Genomic DNA, 21,437 nt, shown 5'->3' with positions numbered 1-21,437 from the left:
TTTCCCTCTTGCACGGTCACTTCCCTGGGGTCCTGCTCCAAGGTGGCTGCACCAGCGAGCGAGAATGCTGCAGAGAGCGAGAACAAGGCACAGTCACTGAAGGATTCAGCAAATGTCAGGGCAATGCTGGTGGGCTTTGGACTGGCACTGGAGCAGTGGGAGGACAAAATCCTGCTCTTTGAAGCCAGCTGACACAGATGGGCAGTGCTGGTGGCTAGCAAGGCTCACAAGGCAGGAGACACCACATTTCCCTCCCTCCTTTATCCTGTCACACAGGAAGATTTTTCTGATTTTCCCCAAAGAACCAAGAAGGATTTGAACTAAGAGGGAGAAATTCCTTTGTCCTTGCCAAGACAGGATGGTGAGGAACCCACTCTCCTGTCCCATGAACTGCTCGAGGTGAGCACAGCAAAGACAAAGGTCTGTCCCAGGCAGTGGGGCTTGTGCCCTGTGCTGCCATGCTGCAGCTGCTGTGTGCCAGAGGGGCCGCAGTGGCCCAGGAGCAGTGTCCAGTGCCAGGGCAAAGCGCTGGGCCCCGAGATCTGAGTGCAGCACGAGGTGCCCTGCGTGTGCCCAGGCTGCAGAGGAGGCAGCTGGGCTGCAGGTGCCCAGCTCAGAGGCACAAGAGGAGCAGGGCTGCTCTGCCCGTGCTGCCCAGGCATGGCTGGGCAGCTGGAGCCGGGGCTCAGGTCTGGCTGCAGGAGCTCAGCACAGCTGCCCTGAGCCCCACAGAGCCCAGGGCCACGCTCAGCTCCTGGGGCCATCAGCCCTTGCCTTCACTTACCTACAATGGGCAAGAAGCCCACGCACAGGGCACTCCACATGGCCAGGCCCGCTCTGGGTGGCCTCTCTCCACCTTCTGTCTGCCTGCACAGCAGCTCTGCCCACAGCTGCCCTGCGTGGGCCTCTGTCACTGCTCCCAGGCCCAGTCCCTGCTGGTCCCTCCCTCTGCCTATGACAACAGTCATAGAGGGGAAGAGGTGGGGCAGGAGGAGCAGAACTTGAAGCTCTTAGTGCCCTCCTGGCTGTATTTCACACAGGGTGGTCCCACTTGTTCTGTTTAGCCCTCTCCATAATCCCACTTTGTGTGATCCTGTGAAAGAGCCTCAGGCTTGCTTTGGAGTGGGTCAGTGGGAACACTAATAATATACCTAAAACACTAAAATACCATTCCTGAGCCACAACAGCCTTATTTGGCATCCAGTGTGGGGCATGAAGGCTTGAGGTAAGAGCAGATCTGCCCAGAGTGGGCTTGAAACAAACTTGATCTAGGCAGTAGTTGTATCAGGTGTGCAGGCACTGGTGCCAAGGCTGCTTGGGCTGTTCCTGTGGCTGTGGGGCCTAACCCTGTGCCTGCTGCCATAGGTGCTCCCCATGCTGATCTTGTGTGGGGCTGTGGGCACTGAAAAGGGGATTGGGAAGAGGACAGAAACTCTCGGCCTCTGGATCTGAACCCTGTCAAATGTTGGAGAAATTTATTGTCCCAATGATGATCTTGCTGTGCTCCCAAGGAAATAGCAAGCCATGGCCAGTGAGTATTTGTTATCAAAATAAAATAATGTGTGCATAATGCCTGATACATATGCCTATGTAATGAAGTCTGGGGTGTCTCTACTCTGTCTCCTTGCAGGTTATGTTTCCATTCAGGTCACACATGAGAAATTGCCCTGATCATGGGAGGCTCTGGCATTGCCAGGAATCAAATAAAGCCCTCCCTAAAGAAGTCCAGGAATTTACATCTATTTTCAAAGGTGTGCTTTGGAAAGACAGACATTCTCAAGAGCTCTGCACTCCCCAGTCCTGAATAGTTTTGTATGGGAAGATCGGGTTCCCAATACTTCAGATCAGACCACACACTCTGAGTGAAATATAAGGCAAAGGGAGAAAGAGAACTTATCTTACAGTCAGGTAATTCACCAAATTCCTAATGGTTTTCAGTTTACATTAGATCTAGTTTTGTCAGGAAATTTTTTGGATTTTGGGACACAAAATCGGACAGATTTTGCCCAGCAGAAGCAGGAATATGATTATTACATTGTATTTTTAATGTGGTATAAGAAAACAGAAGGGTTCAGTGATACTATAAGTTATATTGGTATTGCCCATTCTCTTGAAGTTCCTCATGATGCTTTCCGAAGTAACCTCTTGGAAAGAGGTTTATTCTTTCAAGATGCCTTTAATGTTCTCTGCCACAGGGGAGAGCTCTCACCATGTCCTGAGTTGCTCAGCAGGGCAGATGTCAGGTACCACAGTCCATGTGTGAGACTCACCAAGGCGGAGGAAAATGTACGAGAGGTGAAAATTTTCCTCAAATTTCTTTAAATATTTTATTGAAGATCCCATTGTGGGTGGTTGGGAAAAACTGTGGGAAAAACAAAAACTATCCAACAGCCATTTTTAGTGTTAGAGAATCAGGGCATTGCTCTATTCTGACCAAAACTGGCAAGAGAAATCATTTCATCCACACATTGCACAGGTCATGCAGTGAAAATCCTTCCATCACTCAAGGTTTTCACTAGAGTTTTCTTGTACTTATACAGTCAAAACCACGGGAAATTCATTGGTTGAATGTCCATTGCTCCCAAATTACACAGTTTGCAGTATTTGGTTTCCTATTGATGCTGTCATCTTCCATGTTATTTTGCTTCCCATTCTTTTTTCTCTTATCAATCTTTTCCCTGGCCAGGAGTCTCTGACCATGCCAGGGCTGATGTTTGGAGTTGATGTTCATTAATGCTCATTATCTCTTGTGTATCTTTTGTGCTGCTCTCAGTCTGCTGAGATGTGAATCTCCTCTGGCCTGGAGTGCTGGAACAGTCCATTAGAAAGAAGCATCAGTTCTTTTCCCCCTGGGCAAATGTGAACAAAACCCCTGACTGAAGGTATATAAAGAAATTTTGAACATATTCTCATATCCCCCAGTTATGAGAAAGGTGTCACAGAAATGCAGAAGGATTGATGTTGGAAGGGACATCTGGAGGTGACTTGGTCTCCCCCGCTCTAGCAGGACTGTCTGGAGCTGTTTGCCAAGGACCACGTCCAGGTGGCTTTTGAATGTCTCCAGGGACAGTGGCTCAACCCTTGGAGATATTCAAAGGCCCTATGAGAATAATCAAACATGGACACAAACTAATCTGTAGGAGAACAGGATAGCACTGTCATAATGTATTGTACCAAAGGGTTCTGCTTATAATCATCCTTCATTCTTTTGGTATTATGGTATCCCTTTTAGGACAATATTATTTATTCTGATTTCAGGAAAACTCCACATTCAATTGTGCTTCTTTGAACAGAGGCTATTTTAATGTGGAGCACACATTATCTACAAAACTCTACTTAGCTGACACCAGGAGGCAGATCTGCAGATTGTCACCCTTTTGTGCAATTAACTACACCACGACAATGTTACTACTGGACTGGAAACACTTCTATTCTCCTCTTTTGCTAAGCTGCATTTTCTGCATTACCAATGCAAAGTGAAAAGCCACTGCTTAGTGGGGACAGTCTGGGGCCCTCTCATGAAATTAGGGCTTTAGGGCAATGAAACACTCACTGCCAGAGGTGTCAGCAAAAGCAAGTTTAACAAAGACTGGCAAAGTGTGGCACAGCCCAACAGCGACCCTCCCTGCTGCTTTCCTACATGGATGAATCAGGGAAAGGAACAACAAATTGGAATTAATTTAATTAAAAGATTGATGTGGCGACTGGGGGCAAGAAAGGGGCAGAGCTGCAAAAGGCAGTCCCGCCCCTTAAGTTACGAGGTGCAGAAAGGACTCTGCTGCTTTGTAAACTGCGGTTTTCAGGGGTCACTTGCTGCTGTCCCCCGTCCCTCCCCGGCCCCCCTGGACCCTTCTGGCTAGCTGTCCCCTCCAGGGACCGGGGTTTGCCGCGGTCTCGCTGCCCTGGGCATGATAGCAACAGGAAACTCCTTCTAGAGGAGGTGTGGATGGATCCAATCCTAGTCCCAGACATCATCAAGACTTTATGACTGAGGGATTATAAGAGCATTAATCAATGACCTTCCCCTACTGTCCTTCTGATTCCTCTCGTTGTGTCTGAGAGAGTATTATCAAAATATAAATCTACCAGAGGGACTGGGAAAAGGTGTGGTTTGCTTGAGGAAAATATTCTGGGTGTTATTGCAAAATAAGGATAAAAATACTGGTGAAGGGCTCTCCCTGACTGACAGTCTGGTGGTAGAGTGCGGTACATGAGCATTTCACTGGATCTGGATTTGCCATGCAAATTCTACAGAGCTTCTGCAGGGGCTGGGGCTCTTCTCTGGGTGTCTGCAGGACCTGAGGGTCTGAGCTGAGCAGGCTCACTGCAGCACCCCTTGCTGTGTCCTGTGCAGAGGCTCTCTTGAAGGCAGCAGGAACTCAGGCAGGGACAGCAAAGCCTTATTTCCCCGCCAGGATGTGGTTATCTTGTGTTGTCAAAAGCAGGGGAGGGTTAATGCTGCCTGGTGTAACTGAGTCAGAAATGGTGACCACAGCATCCTGCCTGTAGCTTGGGAGAGGGGCATGAGGTGGGGAAGGTGTGGGCTGGGCTCTCTTAGGTAAGAACTGAGTTGCTATGGAAATTATCACTCCATCAAGCCACACCAAATTATTTTCTGGTGGCCCCTTCCTCCTCTCCCTTAGTGCAAAACAACGGCAGGGCTTCTTCTCTGCTGGTATGAGTGTTTTCCTGTCTCGTACCTTCAGGAAGGATTCTCCTTACTGAAGCTCCTGAATGTGCCAGAGACCCTTCCCTGCACAAAGCCTGCAAAAGACACATTCTGCCACCAGGAAATCTGCATTATCAAAGCTGTGTTTCAGATCTCAGTGGGCTTTAGGGGAGTTTCATCAATTTCCATCTCTGGTTCGGAAGAGAAAACAGAGAAAACTCACAGTATAGTGGCCTTAAAACTTTATTTCTGACACTACTACAGAAATCTAAAATGCTGGTGCAATTCATTTTGCAGAAGTAATCAGACTTCATGAAGAAATGAACATTATCTGGCTGAATTAAATCACTTCAGATCATATACAGCTTTTCTAATCTACAATAGACACTTTTTGTTATTGACACTTTCTAAAAGAAGAAGCTACAAATGGCAGCTACTGTGTTTGAATTCCCTCAGCAGTGCTACTCCAGTTCCACAGGCAGTAACACAACACGCCTGGGAAAGGTACTTATAAAAGGCCATCTATCTAGTGTGAGCATTGGAGTCTTCAAAGCTATTGAAGCAGGTTGGAGACTTGTGTGCAAATGCCAGAAGAGTGGGGAGAACTACTCAGCAGGAGGATGAGGATAAATCCACTCTCCTCAGTTGGCAGAGGAGAGGAAACAGCAAAAGCACTTAAAGGTCTTCAGTGTAAATCAGCTGGCCAGGCAGGAGTGAACAGTATTCAGTGTCTTCAGGGGAAGGTGCTGCCTTGTGTCCTGCGTGGTCTCTGTCAGCAGCTCTGCCCCTGCTTGTTCAAGCCCCTTGTGCTGCTGGTTCACGTTCTTTCCTGTTCTTCTTTGGGTTCCTCTTGTCTTCATTCCCCATGTCTGGAAGAGCAAAGGGAGGTTTAAAGAACATTTAATGAAACTGGGCCTGTGAACCAGTGTTTGACATCTGTGAGCTCCCTTACCTCAGAAAAGAAACAACTTGATACTCATGAGGACATTGAAGGCGATGCTCTTTGCCAGCAGGACTCTCAAACCCAGCACAGCCATGGACAGCATGTTCACTCTTTGCCCTTCAGGGTCTGCTCAGTGACCAGAAAAGAGGGGAGAGATCATGGTCTGGGTTTTGATGTTGTGATCTTGGCAGAAAGTGGGAAAAACCACAGGAGACAGTTTCAGGGAAAGGAAGAGCAGCAGAGGAAGAGTCGATAGAGAATATGGCAACAACAGGGGAGCCCAGGGTGTGTCTCTGTTGCTTTTTGCTTCCTGGGGCTTGTGTGTAACTGCAGGAGCAACCTTGGAAGAGCAGCTTGTGTCTGCTGAATGCATTGTGTTCTGAGTCCTCTGCCCTGGAGAAAATACATTTCCATGCCTTTATCCCCCAGGCAGCAATGTAACTTCACATCCTGTCTGGGTAACTCACCTTGTTCTGAGGGGTCTGTGCTGTTGCAAACCTTGTCACTGGTCCCTGTTACGGGCTCTTCAGCCTCCTCTTCTGTAGTATGATAAAGAAAAGGCATTTTAAACAAAATCCAGCTCTTATACAGGATAAAAGAAATCTTCAGGTGACATTTCCTCTAGGAACTGAGGAAAATTGGGGCTCCGATACTCAGTCATTAATTCCAACATTAACTGGAGGAGATAATTTCTCCATGCCGTTGCAGGAAACAGGAGAATTCCTGCATTGGTTTTATACTATATGAAAGACCTTCAGGAGTAAAAATATAATGACAGAAAATAGAAAACATATTTAGGAAAAAACCTCACAGCACACCCCACCTTTAACTTTGTGTAGGTTTTAGAAAATCTGTTCGAGTTTGCACTGCAGCAGGTTTGCTGCTACAGGGTAAAATATTTTGTCATAAGGAAATTCATATTTTGAACAAATGGATTGTGTTTTCCTTCTTCTCTCCGCAAAACACTATGTCAAGGTAGATAAATAGTTGAAGCCATTTCTTTCAGATGCTTTGAAGCATCTTTCAGCCCTCCCTGCTGAAGTACCCAATGTCTGTGTCATTTCTGCTGGCTGCCCAGGGCAGTGCTGTCAAGAAGGAGATCACAAAGCCCCACAGGCCACTGTCTCCAGAAACAAGTGACAGCTGTGCCACCAAACTGTACCTGGCTGTGTTGTTTTTGTGCTGTTGTGGGATTTGGCCGTGCAGGTCACCTCTGTGTCTTTTGTCACATTGACCACTTTAATTGCATTGTACAACCCCTCTGACGTCCAAATGGATGTGCTCTGTTCATATACAACTTCCTGAGAAGGCATCTCCAAGCTGATGTCCTTTGTAAGGAAGTTCCTTGCCAAGCAAGCTGCTTTCCCAGAGCTTCCCCCTTCTTTCAGTTTCTCTGATTTCATCACAATGAGTTGAGGGACAGAAGTTTCTGGAATGTCTGTAAAGAGAAAGCAAGGTTTGGACAAGATTGATTTAACTGTGGGATTGCCCGAATGCTGAGTGAACAAAAATTCACATGTACTCCAGCTGGGAGTAATTTCTACCATTGGCTACCAATTTTGTGGTCTTTTTTTCTTGCTGGTTCTTTCAAAAGGTCAAAGCAGAAACGGATATAAGTGGCATATTTTTTAAGGTATTTAATCCCACAGGATCACAACTTCCTTTTGCCAAATCTCGTGCTTCTAAGTGAACCCTTGATTTTATAATGGACCTACAAACAAGAGGGGAACTTTATGAATGCCACTCCAAGAGTCCAGTTGTTCTCCTTTCTCAGCAATTTAATTCCGAAACATAACATTTCTATCTGAATTGCCTTGCATATTCATCAGACATAAGTGAATACACCTCTTTGTTTTACTCTCCCTCCCAGATACCCAACATAAATTGAACATCCATTAACTTGATTTGACCAGTTCAGTTGAATCCAAACTCTGAACAACTTAGTAAGACAAAACTAGTACAGAAATGTTGCATAAGATTATATTTTATGCTTTTGGACACTTCTCTGCTATCAGTGTTGTATTTTTAACTCGGACACAAGAGATAATCTCAGGAACTTGTATGGCAACTTCCACAGACAATTTATTTCCCTTTAGACAGTCCAAGCATGACTTCAAAACCCAACAATGACTATGAAAATTTTATGAAGAAGCCTGAATAAGTGGATAGATGTATGTCCCAAAGAAATTCAGAATGATAGCAGAGAGAACTTCTCTTGTGGAGTTCACATCCTTTGCCAGCATTTATAAGTGGGTAAGACTATTTTTACATATAAATTGTCTAGTTGCATGGAAAAGAGTAGACCTAGAAAGTCTAATTAGTGACTGAAAAACAGGAATGAGTGTCTGCATGAATTTTAGGGGGGATAAAATATTTATAAAGGGGGAAAATGAAAGGTAACAATTCAGAAATTGGTAATGTATAAAGGATACCTACTTGGCTCCACAGTCAGTTGAGTTCCATTCCCAAAGACAAGAGCAGCAGTAACGCACAGTTAAAATGTGTATATCAAAAAGGGCTCATTTTGCTATTCTTCCTCTACACATTTCCTTCCCAGGTGTTGTACCATGCTTGGCCAGAGCCTGTCAGTCCTGTGCATTCTGTGTTCTCTGAGAAGACCTTGAAAGGCTTTTCATGTGCTCTCCTCTCCAGGCTTTCCAAACAGCCAGAATACAAACAGGCTGCTTCTCTACAATAGCTCCCTGGGCAAGATCATCAGCAAGCAATAATGTACACAGTGCAATGGTGGTTCAGGGAGCAGAAAATTTGTTTTATCTGACCCCAGAAGTCTCACTCAAGTCCCACTAGTTTGCATTACCTGACAGTACCGCCATGAATTCCTACCACTGCTTGCTTCTGGAAGGGATTAGTATCTTTTGTTCAGAAAATTTATTTGGACAAAAAGTTGTTCTCCTTCACTTTTGTCTTATAAAGTCCCAGGAGGAGCCCTATTTTCCAGAAAGTAATGGGCCTTAGCATTCTCAATGGATGTTAATCGGGAATAATCCAACCCCAACCAAAAAGGAAACTTTCTCTGTCCTTAACTGAAGCCTCAACAGAATATGCCTAGAGAATCCCACAGTGGCACAAATGTTTGTTATTTTATATCATTCTGAATTAGGGGAATTCTCAAAATATTTAGATAATAAAGCATTTGTGCTCTAAACAGTGTCAAAGCAGAACTTCTCAAAGCAGTTACAGATCTGTCTCAAAGCTCCTCAGCACTGTGAGCTCTTCACTGAGCTCTGCATTCCTGCCCCAAGTCAGTCAGTGCAAGTCCACTGGAGAATTGGACACTGCACAGCAAATTTGGGCCAGAGTGCTGCCCAAAGTGGGAATCAGCCATCACATGCTAAGCAGTGCCCTGCTGCTGTTTGGGGATCATGGAATAATGGTGCTATGCAGAGTCAGCCCAGTTGTTCCTGGGAAACCTTCCTGAGCAGCTCCAAGTTGAGGCTTGGGCTGCAAAGCCTGGCTGGAGAGCGAGTGCATTCAAGGGGTTATTGCAGTTGAAAATTCTTTCAGTGAACCCAAACCTTAAAAGTCTTTTGTCCACGTCCATCTTAATTTTAAATTAATTTTTAGGAATAAAGAAACATCACTTACTTGGTACAACTGTGAGAGATGTCCCTGGTCCAAAGATAAGCTTATCTGTTCACACACTGCTAAGACTTATTCCAATAACTCACTCTTTCCTCGTGGTGTTCAAAAGTGTTTTAAAAACAAGTGATGAAAACCGGTTGTCTTAGTTATCCATGGGTGTAAATCCATGAGAGGATCCAGAGGTACATTTACTTCCACAACCAGAAATAGAAAAATATTAATTTTATTGTTCAATGATTTCAAATAGCTTGATTGAGTACAGAATTTCCAAATTCTCCCTTTCTTCCATTTTTAGAATCCCTATGAGCTCTTTTATCTTTCCAGGGTAAAAGAGAATATAGGAGGAATGTTGTACTTCTCTTCCTGATCACTAGAGTTACTCATCTTCTTTCTTTCCCAAAATATCTCACCTTTTCCCCCTCTCTTTGTTTTTGTACAGGTCTCTATGCTGTTTATATCATTGTGGTACTCTGGCCCCTGTACACAGTGATCTGTTTCCTTGTAAAAACTGTCTCTGTTCCACTACACAGAATTTTGGATTATACAGGCAGTCACGTGACTTCTTCAGTGGTTTGAGATCCAACGTACCACATGAGAAACACCATATGGCTTTCAAGGAAGGATCTAAGATAATATCAATGAGGTTGAGTTGTAAATGAGAACTTGGGGATAACATGGCCCCTCTGAAAAGTCTGAGGGAGTTAAGCTGGATATAAAGCAGGAAAATAATCATTACTTTTCTTGTCATATCAAAGCCTTTCTAAAAATTCTTCTGACTTGCTGAAAGCCCCACACTCTTCCCCCTTTGTTTCAGTGCTCAGAAGCAAGAGGTATCTGCTCTCTGGTCTCTTAGAATTGGTGTCTGGGGGTCATTTAGTACCTTAGATAGTCTTTATGGTGTTTTTGGTAAGAGGTGAAAGTAGACAAAATTATTGTTCTTTCTTGTGTAGGAGGCACTGAAACCTTGGGAGTGAGATCAAAGAGTAATGGAGATGTTGTACATTGATCAAATCCTTCATGATATTCAACTTCTGTGTCATAAACCCTTGATAGCCAGAGGTAGACTCAACTTTTGAGACTCTGCAGCTTCAAGAGCCCATCCCTGCCTTTTGTAACAAAGGAAGGGCTTGTTGAGTCTGTGCCCATCAGGAAAGGTTGGTGTGAAACAGATGAGGAATGATACGAACAGGACAGGCTTGAAAATAATGAAAAACCAAAAGGCTGAAAGGGGTGCACTGTGAGAGTGTGCACATACCTGAGGAATATCTGTGGGGGAAAAGAAAATCCTCTGTGAAATTACTGTGGCTGGGTGCCTCTTTACAGAAGCACATGGAGTAGGGGAACAAACACAAGACATTAGAGCTCCACCAATAGGTGCAGGACAGTGACCTTGTGGACAGCAGAGAGAAGTGGTGGGACAGCTCTCATGACCCAGGAAGGGAAATGTGTTGTTCAGTGTAGGTCAGGGCACATGACCTGGGCTTCTCTCCAAGACACAATGCTGGGTTGGGTTGGGTTGGGTTGGGTTGGGTTGGGTTGGGTTGGGTTGAGTTGGGTTGGAAGGGCGCATAAATAACATCTACTTCCAATCCCTAAGACATGGTCAGGAGCCTTCCACTGTCCCAGGTTGCTCCAAGGACAGTCCATCTTGGCCTTGGACATTTCAAGGGATGGGGATGCTCTGGGAAATATATGCCAGAGCATCATCACCCTCACAGCCAAAAATTTCTTCCCAGTATCCCAACTAATTGTGCCCTCTGGCAGTGGGGAGCCATTCTGCCATGTCCTGTCACTCGGGACCTTTTCCAAAGTTCCTCTCCAGCTCTCCTGGAGCCCCTTAGGCACTGAAAGGTGCTCTGAGGTCTCTCTGGAGCCTTCTCCTCTTCAGGCTTTGAGTTCAAACTCTGCGGGCTGGAGGCAGAGCTGTGGGATCATGGAGATGTGGTGGGTGAGCTCCCAGGAGCATTGGAGTGACTGAAGCCAGGCTTCAGGGAAGACAGGCTGGAAAGGCAACGAGTGGGCACTGCCCTTTCTCTGAGGGAACAGCTGGAATCTGTGCTTTGGGATGTGCAGTAAGCAAACTGACAGTGGCTGGGTCAGGGTCAGAGGCCACATCAGCAGCAGGGACACTCTGGTGGGTTGTTGCTACTACACATCACCTGATGGAGAAGAAACAGGCAAGGCCAAATGGGAGATTTCTTGGCCCTGGTCCTCAGGGGGTGCTAGAAGTGTGTCAGGTGTCTGATGGCAGGACAGCAGAGCTGAGCACACACACTCAAGAGTTTTCTGGCATGGAATGATGCAAACTTACTGACACAAGTGTCTGGTGAGCTGGACCTCTACGTGCCAGTGAGGAAGAATTGGTGGTGGATGTGAGGAGGTTGGGGCAGCCTTGGCTGCAGTGACCTTGCACTGCTTGAGCTCAGGGTCCAGAGAGAAGAGAGTAATGCAAAAACAGGACTGGAGCCCTGGGCTTCAGGTGAGCAAAATCTGGGATCTTCTGGGAGGAATCCCATGGGTTACAGTCCTGGACAGAGGAGGGGTCTAGGAGAGCTGCTCATGGTCAGAGATTAACTCCTGGAACCTGTTTGCATCAGCCAAGATCTCATGTTGAATAGTGAAGAAATTGGTCTTGGAAAAATAGATTTTTCTGCTCTTTGAGTAATTCTGGGAATCAAATTGGTCTATGTGCACAGAGTTGTCTGGGGAAAAACAGATGAGGTAGGGCCACCATGTTTCCCCATTCAAGACAAGGGAGGGACTCTGTGTGTGGTGGTTCAGTTGTTTTCATTCACTGAGTTATGTAGTTCACACTGTGCTAGACAGTTCTACAAAAACATTTGGGGGTTTTTCAGTTTTCCAGTGATGTCTCCTTTTTCATGTGTTTGAAGTGCTGGTTTATATTTTCCTCTTCCTCTCCATTACTCTAGTTCTGAGCATTTAATACTGCTCCAGAGGATGCTCTATGCAAAAAATAACACCTGGTCGTGGATGCCTTGGAGACACTACAGGTGATCATAGAAAATTAGATATTGAAGGTGAAGCAGTAAGTCACTGTCCATTCACTATGGACAGAACTGCTAAAAGCAGTGATTTGAAGTGAGCTGGAATATCTCCTTGAGGAAATCCCTGGACTTCTGACACCTGCAAGAAAAGAGGGAGGTGACCAAAGAAATCAAGTGGTTACCTTTGTGTTCTTGGCTTTTGGCAGCGCTGTGTTGAATAGCTCTGAGATTAATCCACTACAGCAATTCTTCCATTGAGAAAAAGTGTGGAACTGGGGCAAAGCCTGGGGACAATTGCCTGACCCTCTGGCATCTGTAGCTCCTGTATGGGATGCCTCAGGCATTGTGCTCAGGAACAAGCCCATGGATGTATTTGCACAGGTCTTCCATGAGAGCCTACACTTCTAAAGAAAGAAATGAATGCACAGTGCTCAGAAGAAAAACGCCTGTGTTTATTCACATGGAGCCAACTCTAGGAGTGCAGGGAAGGAGTTTTTCATCATGTCCTGGGAAAGTCCAGCTTAGCAGTGCAGTTCATGGTGCAGTGTTGTTCTTTCCTCAGATACAATTAATTGACTATTGTTATGTGTTGCTGCAATGTTACTGTGAGGCTCCCTAAACATCATGAAGTATCCAAATGCAGTAGAGTTCCCCCTTTCCATGCTACAACTGCAGCTCTTTCAGTGCCCATTGTGTTTATTTTTCATGGTTTAACCACTGATGGCAACTAAGCACCACATGACTTCTTCCCCCTTTCCCCTTTATTGAAGTGGGGAGAGAATTGGAAGGGTAAAAGTCAGAAAAGTCATGGGTTTAATAAATAACAACACTTTTATAAATAAAGCAAAAGTTGCATTTGCGAGCAAAGCAAAGCAAGGAATCCATTCACAACTTCCAACTCTTAGGCAGAAGTCCAGCCTAATCCTGAAAAGCAGAACTCCATCACACATAGTGGCTACATGTCCACCACCTTCCTTCTTCTTCCCTATCTTTATATGCTGAACATGATGTCCTATGGCCTGGAATCCCCCTTTGGTCAGCTGGGGTCACCTGAACCAGCTGTGTTCTCTCCCAGATTTGTGTACCCTCAGCTACTCACTGGTGGGTGGAGTGAGGAGCAGAAGAGGCTTTGACTCCATGTAAGCACTGCTCAGCAATAATTCAAACATCCCTGAATTACACACACTCTTTCCAGCACCGATTCAAAACATAGTCCCATTTGAGCTAATATGAAGAAAATTAGCTTTACTCAAACCAAACAAATCCCATTCTTAACAAACAAACAAACCAATACATCCTCTTTCCCTGGTTCTTTATGCCTGTGGGAGATGTTGAGATGGAAGGAAGGCATTAACAACATGTTAATGGTTTGGGGTTTGCTTGTGGGAATACTGCTGTTGTTATTGCTGTAACACCTCTGCATCTGTTTCTGCAAAAAACAGCCCAGACTAGTCTTGAGAAGTCTGGGAATTGCCTTGCCTTGCAGCCACCACAAACGATATGGCTAGATTAAAGCCCCTCCTTCCAATTCTGCCCTGGTCCTGCCTGCGTTTCGAGCACTGTGCCCTTTTCAAGTTCTCTCATGCTGCAGAAATAGGTGGCTGCGTCTGCAGCTACTGGTGAGAGCAGTTGCAGCCACAGCTGGTTCCTGGAGGGGTCTGCAGAGCTGTTGACTCGGGTCTGGAAGGATGAAGCGATGTGCTGGAGCTGTGTGAAAGGATACTGCATCACTAGGTGCTGCAGCTCTTTGCCAGGAGTCTGCCGGATCCAGTCCCACGCGTAGTTGCTATCGGTGATAGCTACACCAGAGATGTGACAGGTGAACCAGACAGACTCTGAGATCTTCCCTACTGTAGGGCCTGAGGCCTCTGTCTTCACCCAAGAAAGGCCACCTGCAATCCAGGAGACAAGGGTAAACAAAAAGGAACAGCTTAAGCAATCAATCTACTCCACCATGTCCGCGTGGTTCTGCTTGTGATGTCCAGGATCCAGCAGCTGCAAACCCATCTGCTCAAAAACTCTTGCTCCCCGTAGAATCTTAGCTCACACACAGCCTCCCCATTCTCCCACTGAGCTCCCTAATGACCCTCTAGAATTCCCCGTTTCCTCTGCTCACCCCTCAGGAAGCAGAACCTGTGGGCTGGACTGAGTGGACATGAGCTGTGCCTAAAACCATAGCAAGACTATTCACACACCTGACCCTTTGGATTGGGTACCTGTAATGCTGGAAAACAATGGAAACAGGGAAATTACTTCAAAGCTAAAATGAGAAGTCAATCAGCATGACCCATGGGAAGAAGATAAACATACAGTTTAGAGCTCATGTGGGGAGAGCAAAAGGTAGGATGCCCCTGTTAGAATCAAACATTTGAAAACTCTGTTCTGAGTCTACAGCAACCCTGAGCATCAGGGCAATGCAAGACCCTTCCAGCTCTTAGGCAGAAAGCTGAGATGCTGACAGGTGGTTTGTGTTCAACCTCAGCTGGATTTTGTGTCTCTGTGCGAACAGCACAGAAGTAGCGGGCACCATCCCCGGCATGGAGGAGATGCAGGCTGAGAAATGCCAGAGAGTGGGAATTGTTCCTGGAGGCTGTGGCTCGACCTTCCAATGCTGACCCAAACTGAATCTGTGATGAGTAATGGCTTATCCAGGACACCCATTCGAATCTGCTTCTGGGTGCCTGACGGTACCACCGAACATAATGATTCTCGAAGGTGAAGCCGGACCCTCGGCAGGAGAGGGTGACGGAGTCCCCGGGCGCTCGCAGCCCTCCGCCGGCCTCCTGCAGCCTCAGCTGTGCCCAGAGCCCTGCGGAGGGAGAGCGCAGGAATCGGGCAGGGCCCGACCGCGGACCGAGGGCGTTGTCCCGGTGCCCTGGTACCCACAGCCCAGCACAGCCAAAGCTGCCAGCCCCGACCCACAGCCCCTGTCCCTGAGTCTGTGCCAGCCTTTGCCCGTGTTCCCTGCCCTACCTCTGCTCCTGTCCTTTCCCCAGCCTCTGTTCTTGTCCCTGTCCCTGTTGGCGCTCCTGCTCCAGCCTGTCCCTGTCGCTGTCCCTCATTCCCCCGGCCCGGGCTCGCCGCCCTCCCCGCCCGGCTCTCACCTGCCGGCCACAAGGCCAAGGCCAAGGCGAGCAGCCCCGGCCCCGGCCCGGCCAACATCGCTGCCGGCCCCGGCCCCGCGGCAGCCGCACAGGAGCCGAGCGGAGCCGCGCTCGGGCCGCTGCCGCCCGGCCCCGCCTCGCCGGGGCAGCGCCGGTGCCTCCGCCCGCCCCGGCACACCGCCCCGGGCCCGGGACAAGGGACAAGGGGCGGGAGCAGCGCTGGCCAGGGCTGCGCCACGCACACAGAGCAGCGCTGAGCGCTTGGAGGGCGCGTTCTGCCAAAGGGACCCGAGCGATTCGTGGACAACGCACCCAGAAATTCACCTTCGTAGCACAGAATGTCAGTGGGATCCGGGGCCGAAATGCTGCCAGCAGCTGAGCCAGGTGGTAGCTCTTCTCTTCTCAGCACTGCCGGGGGCATATCTTGGCTCCCCACTTTGCCATATCAGTTGTTTATTTATCACCAGAACAGGGAGACAAGGGTGCTAAGCAGAGAATTACAAAGGGGTTTTATTATTTTATACTTTGCCTAAATTCGGGGCTGTGCCCTCACCTGCTCTATGAGCAGATCCTGCTTCAGAGAAAAGCAGGTCTGAACGGTGCCTGATCAGTGACTCTTGCTCACATAATCCCTGAGTGCTTGTCCTGTGCTGGGTCCCTATACCCTGGTCCCATGCCGGTGTTGCAGACAAGTGGTCAGTGGTGCAGGAAAGTTCATTCTTTGAAAATCAGGCTCCATGCAAGGGCTGGAATGTGTCCAGGATTCTGGCTGGCTCCACTTCTGGACATGGTTCAGTGTCTGGTTTCTTTGAAGAATAAATCATCTCCTGATCTCCTCTTGTTATGGGGTATTCTGAGCTGGGAAGAGCTGCCTGGAGGTGGGTGATCAGGACAAAGCAGCCCTGAGGTCAAAGCTCCCAGTCTCAGGTACTGTTCCTTCTTTTAAGCAGGAAAATATTGGAGCTAACCCTTTCCTTTTGTAGCTTTTGTCACTGAGGACTTCCAGAAGTAACTTGTGCAACAGGAGTGTTGAGGACAACCCTGCGTCCCCTTCAGGCTGCAAGTTTCAAAGCTGAAAAGGAACCAGGGAAACTTGAAAATGATACAAAGGAAATTTGGGTTGGGGAAATGAGAGGAATGAGAAGAGCTATTCAGTATGAGTTGGTTTTCTGTATTTCTGTTGTTTCCTGTATTTGTGGTGTGTGTTCTTCTGTCAGAACCTAGGGTGTGTTGTGGTTCTGTAAGGCTGCAGACACAGGTACAGGCCCCCAAGCTCTCTCATAAAGGTTCAGTGTGGCCATCAGACCTGGAGCTGTTCTTTGTGGAGAGCCAGAAAAGGCATAAGGAAAGGGGAGCAGAAGAGGAGTCATCTTTGGTGCTCCTCTGTGAGAGTGGGAAGTCAGGAATTAATTCTTGATGTTGCTTGGTTTCTGTGTGCTGATTTTGCTTTGTTTATCCAAGTCTCTTTCTGTCAAAACACACATTTTCTCAGTGAGGGGGACTGAGGGAGCAGCTGTGTAGGGCTGAGCTGCCTGATGGGGTCAGGTGGAGGAGGTGCCCACAACCTTGTCCTGTTCAGTTTGGAATGTCCTCAAGAATGGAATTTAAAGAGTCTCACGTATTCCTACAAAGTGTCAGATCTCCCTCAACATTTTCTTCTGCTCACCAAACAACCCAGGCTCTCCTTACATGTCAGCTGTTCCCTTCCTTGTGTTCATGGCCCTTCCTTGCATTTCTTCTCCTCTGTCCATGTCCTCTCCAGGCTGAAGAGGATTCCTCCCCAGTGAGCAAGGAGTCAGGAACACATGCCAGGAGCATGCATGGACAAACGAGTCTGGGGAAACGTGGGCCCACTGCTGAATGGGATGGGGACCAGGTGACACAGGATATGGGACAGGGCAGAGGTCATGAATGCTTTATTCGCCTCAGGCTTCAGCAGCCAGATCAGCCTTCAGGAATTTCATTTCCCAGAGTCTAGGGAGAGAGGCTGGAGCAAGGAAGATGTACCCTTGCACAATTCATGTCACTGAGCCCTTCTCTAGTCCATAACAACAGGCTTTGTCCAAAAAGTTCCAGGGCAGTCAGTGCTGAGAGCACAACGGAATGAAGAATGCACAACATCCACTCTCTCATCACCCAGTTAGAGCCATTGTCTCACTGTAGAATGCTATAAACATGGCTAAGCCCAATTCCCACTTCCCAAAGGTGTGCTGAGTGTCCCTCAGGAGCGAGGGCTGGGAGATGCTCCAGGTGCCAGAGCAGAGATTGCCCTGATGTCCACAGTGAAGAGCACCATGGTGATGTAGATTGTCCCTCTGCAGACCATGGCAATTGATGGAGCAACAGATACTGTCCCTGCAGACAGTGAGGGTCCCCGCCCAGGAGCAACAGGACAAGGCCAGAAAAAATCTGTGATTCCATGGAAAGGTTCCTTTTGGAGCAAGCTCCTAACAAAAGCTCTGGTTCCATGGAGTGAGTAGCCCAAGCCAGAAGAGGTTTTCTGGCAGGACCTGTGTCCCACAGGGGAGCCAGAGTGCCACGGTCTGTTCCTGAAGGGCTGCACCCCGTGGAAAAGACTCACTGTGCTGGAGGAGTTTGTGAGGAACTGCAGTCAGAGAAAAGAACGTGGACTGGAGAGGTTCCTGGAAAATAGGGTTGGACTCAACACTGAAATGGGGAAAGAGAATGAGACAGAAGTAAAGGCAGGGAAAAAAATGTTTTGAACAGATTGCAAACCACATTCACAATTCCTGTACAGTGATCAGGTGCAGGAGATGTTTCATGATTTGTTCATATTTCTCATTAACTTACTCTGATTTTGATAGGGAATTACTTAAATTCCATTCCCCAAATCCATGTGTTTGCCCATGGTGGCACTGCTGGGACATCTCCCTGTCATTATCTCAACCCACAAGCATTAATTGCATATTTTTTTCCCACATCTAATTGCACAGGACAACTCAAACAGCAGCTTGCTGAGTCTCTGGAAGACAACCAAAGTCAACTGGCCACACCTTCTCAAATTCTTCCTGGTCAGGTGCTCTGTAGCAGCCACCCTGTAGAGCAATGCCATCCCTGCTGATCTGGCTTTCCTAAACAGCCTGGCTGCATCCAGCACAGCTCTGGAAGCTACAGCAACACATCTCCATCATCCCATGGCTCTGCAGCCAAGGCACAGAGGAGAAATGAGGCTGTGCTGGACAGCAGCCCAGGCAACGTGCACTAAACCTGCACTTTCCCAGACAGCCTCTGCAGTTCCCAGGACAGACCCTCCTGCACCATAAATGGTACCAGCCCTGATAGTAGCCCTCCCTGCAGTGCCTTTTAGTGCCACCAAGCCAGAGGGATGTTTCCTGCACCTGCCATTGCCTGACAGGAGCTCTGGGGTGCAGCTGCTAGGAGGAAATGCTGGGAGATCTGTCTTGCCCATATGTTGGTTTTTGGTTCACTCTGCTGCAGAGTGGTTCCAGGGTGGTTCTGCTCCGCAGTAATACGTTGCTTCATCCCCTTGCTCTGCTGCCAGGATCTGCAGTGTGAAGCTGTTCTTGGAGCTCTCCATTTTTCCAATAAAGCGACCTTGGAAATTTTTATGGGTATTACTGCCACTGGATATATACTCCATACCCCGAGGGCCCTGACGGTACCAGTACATATAGTAGCTGCTCATAGCACCTCCCTTCATTCTGCACTGCAAGGTGACTTCATTTCCCTCTTGCACGGTCACTTTCCTGGGGTCCTGCTCCAAGGCCACCTGGCCAGTGACTGCTGCAGAGAGTGAGAACAAGGCACAGTCACTGAAGGATTCAGCAAAGGTCAGGGCAATGCTGGTGGGCTTTGGTCTGGCACTGGAGCAGTGGAAGGACAAAATCCTGCTCTTTGAAGCCAGCTGACACAGATGAGCAGTGCTGGTGGCAGCTAGCAAGGCTCACAAGGCAGGAGACACCACATTTCCCTCCCTCCTTTATCCTGTCACACAGGAAGCTTTTTCTGATTTTCCCCAAAGAACCAAGAAGGATTTTCACCAAGAGGGACCAAATCCTTTGTCCTTGCCAAGACAGGATGGTGAGGAACCCACTCTCCTGTCCCATGAACTGCTCGAGGTGAGCACAGCAAAGACAAAGGTCTGTCCCAGGCAGTGGGGCTTGTGCCCTGTGCTGCCATGCTGCAGCTGCTGTGTGCCAGAGGGGCCGCAGTGGCCCAGGAGCAGTGTCCAGTGCCAGGGCAAAGCGCTGGGCCCCGAGATCTGAGTGCAGCACGAGGTGCCCTGCGTGTGCCCAGGCTGCAGAGGAGGCAGCTGGGCTGCAGGTGCCCAGCTCAGAGGCACAAGAGGAGCAGAGCTGCTCTGCCCGTGCTGCCCAGGCATGGCTGGGCAGCTGGAGCCGGGGCTCAGGTCTGGCTGCAGGAGCTCAGCACAGCTGCCCTGAGCCCCGCAGAGCCCAGGGCCACGCTCAGCTCCTGGGGCCATCAGCCCTTGCCTTCACTTACCTACAATGGGCAAGAAGCCCACGCACAGGGCACTCCACATGGCCAGGCCCGCTCTGGGTGGCCTCTCTGCACCTTCTGTCTGCCTGCACAGCAGCTCTGCCCACAGCTGCCCTGCGTGGGCCTCTGTCACTGCTCCCAGGCCCAGTCCCTGCTGGTCCCTCCCTCTGCCTATGACAACAGTCATAGAGGGGGAGAGGTGGGGCAGGAGGAGCAGAACTTGAAGCTCTCAGTGCCCTCCTGGCTGTATTTCACACAGGGTGCTCCCACTTGTTCTGTTTAGCCCTCTCCATAATCCCACTTTGTGTGATCTTGTGAAAGAGCCTCAGGCTTGCTTTGGAGTGGGTCAGTAGGAACACTAATAATATACCTAAAACACTAAAATACCATTCCTGAGCCACAACAGCCTCATCTGGCATCCAGTGTGGGGCATGAAGGCTTGAGGTAAGAGCAGATCTGCCCAGAGTGGGCTTGAAACAAATCTGATCTCAGCATTAGTTGTATCAGGTGTGCAGGCACTGGTGCCAAGGCTGCTTGGTCTGTTCCTGTGGCTGTGGGACCTAACCCTGTGCCTGCTGCCATAGGTGCTCCCCATGCTGATCTTGTGTGGGGCTGTGGGCACTGAAAAGGGGATTGGGAGGAGGACAGAAACTCTCGGCCTCTGGATCTGAACCCTGTCAAATGTTGGAGAAATTTATTGTCCCAAGGATGATCTAGCAATGCTCCCAAGGAGATGGCAAGCCATGGCCAGTGAGTATTTATTATCAAAATAAAATAATGTCTGCATAATGCCTGTTATATATGCCTATGTAATGAAGTCTGGGGTGTCTCTACTCTGTCTCCTTGCAGGTTATGTTTCCATTCAGGTCACACATGAGAAATTGCCCTGATCATGGGAGGCTCTGGCATTGCCAGGAATCAAATAAAGCCCTCCCTAAAGAAGTCCAGGAACTGACATCTATTTTCAAAGGTGTGCTTTGGAAAGACAGACATTCTCAAGAGCTCTGCACTCCCCAGTCCTGAATAGTTTTGTATGGGAAGATCAGGTTCCCAATACTTCAGATCAGACCACACAGTCTGAGTGAAATATAAGGCAAAGGGAGAAAGAGAACTTATCTTACAGTCAGGTAATTCACCATATTCCTAATGGTTTTCAGTTTACATTAGATCTAGTTTTGTCAGGAAATTTTTTGGATTTTGGGACACAAAATAGGACAGATTTTGCCCAGCAGAAGCAGGAATATGATTATTACATTGTATTTTTAATGTGGTATAAGAAAACAGAAGGGTTCAGTGATACTATAAGTTATATTGCTATTGCCCATTCTCTTGAAGTTCCTCATGATGCTTTCCGAAGTAACCTCTTGGAAAGAGGTTTATTCTTTCAAGATGCCTTTAATGTTCTCTGCCACAGGGGAGAGCTCTCACCATGTCCTGAGTTGCTCAGCAGGGCAGATGTCAGGTACCACAGTCCATGTGTGAGACTCACCAAGGCGGAGGAAAATGTATGAGAGGTGAAAATTTTCCTCAAATTTCTTTAAATAATTTATTGAAGATCCCATTGTGGGTGGTTGGGAAAAACTGTGGGAAAAACAAAAACTATCCAACAGCCATTTTTAGTGTTAGAGAAT

The 21,437-nt window shown here is 47.9% G+C and overlaps 1 protein-coding gene and 1 long non-coding RNA gene across 2 annotated transcripts in view; both read right to left on the bottom strand.

Annotated features, from left to right (window-relative positions):
• The window catches only part of LOC110480576 (M1-specific T cell receptor alpha chain-like), a 210,733-nt gene that overhangs the window by 94,913 nt on the left and 94,383 nt on the right, over nt 1-21,437 (bottom strand). The window lies entirely within an intron of this gene.
• Nucleotides 5,097-6,131, bottom strand: LOC144247456 (uncharacterized). Its single transcript, XR_013341164.1, has 3 exons — nt 6,080-6,131; nt 5,622-5,738; nt 5,097-5,538 (listed from the first exon to the last, which is right to left on the bottom strand). It is a non-coding gene; the product is annotated as an uncharacterized LOC144247456 (long non-coding RNA).

This window comes from Lonchura striata, chromosome 25 (assembly GCF_046129695.1).
Source record: "Lonchura striata isolate bLonStr1 chromosome 25, bLonStr1.mat, whole genome shotgun sequence".
Taxonomy (NCBI): Eukaryota; Metazoa; Chordata; class Aves; order Passeriformes; family Estrildidae; genus Lonchura; species Lonchura striata.
Note: the sequence above shows the minus strand (reverse complement) of the source record. Positions and strands in the feature narration are given on the sequence as shown.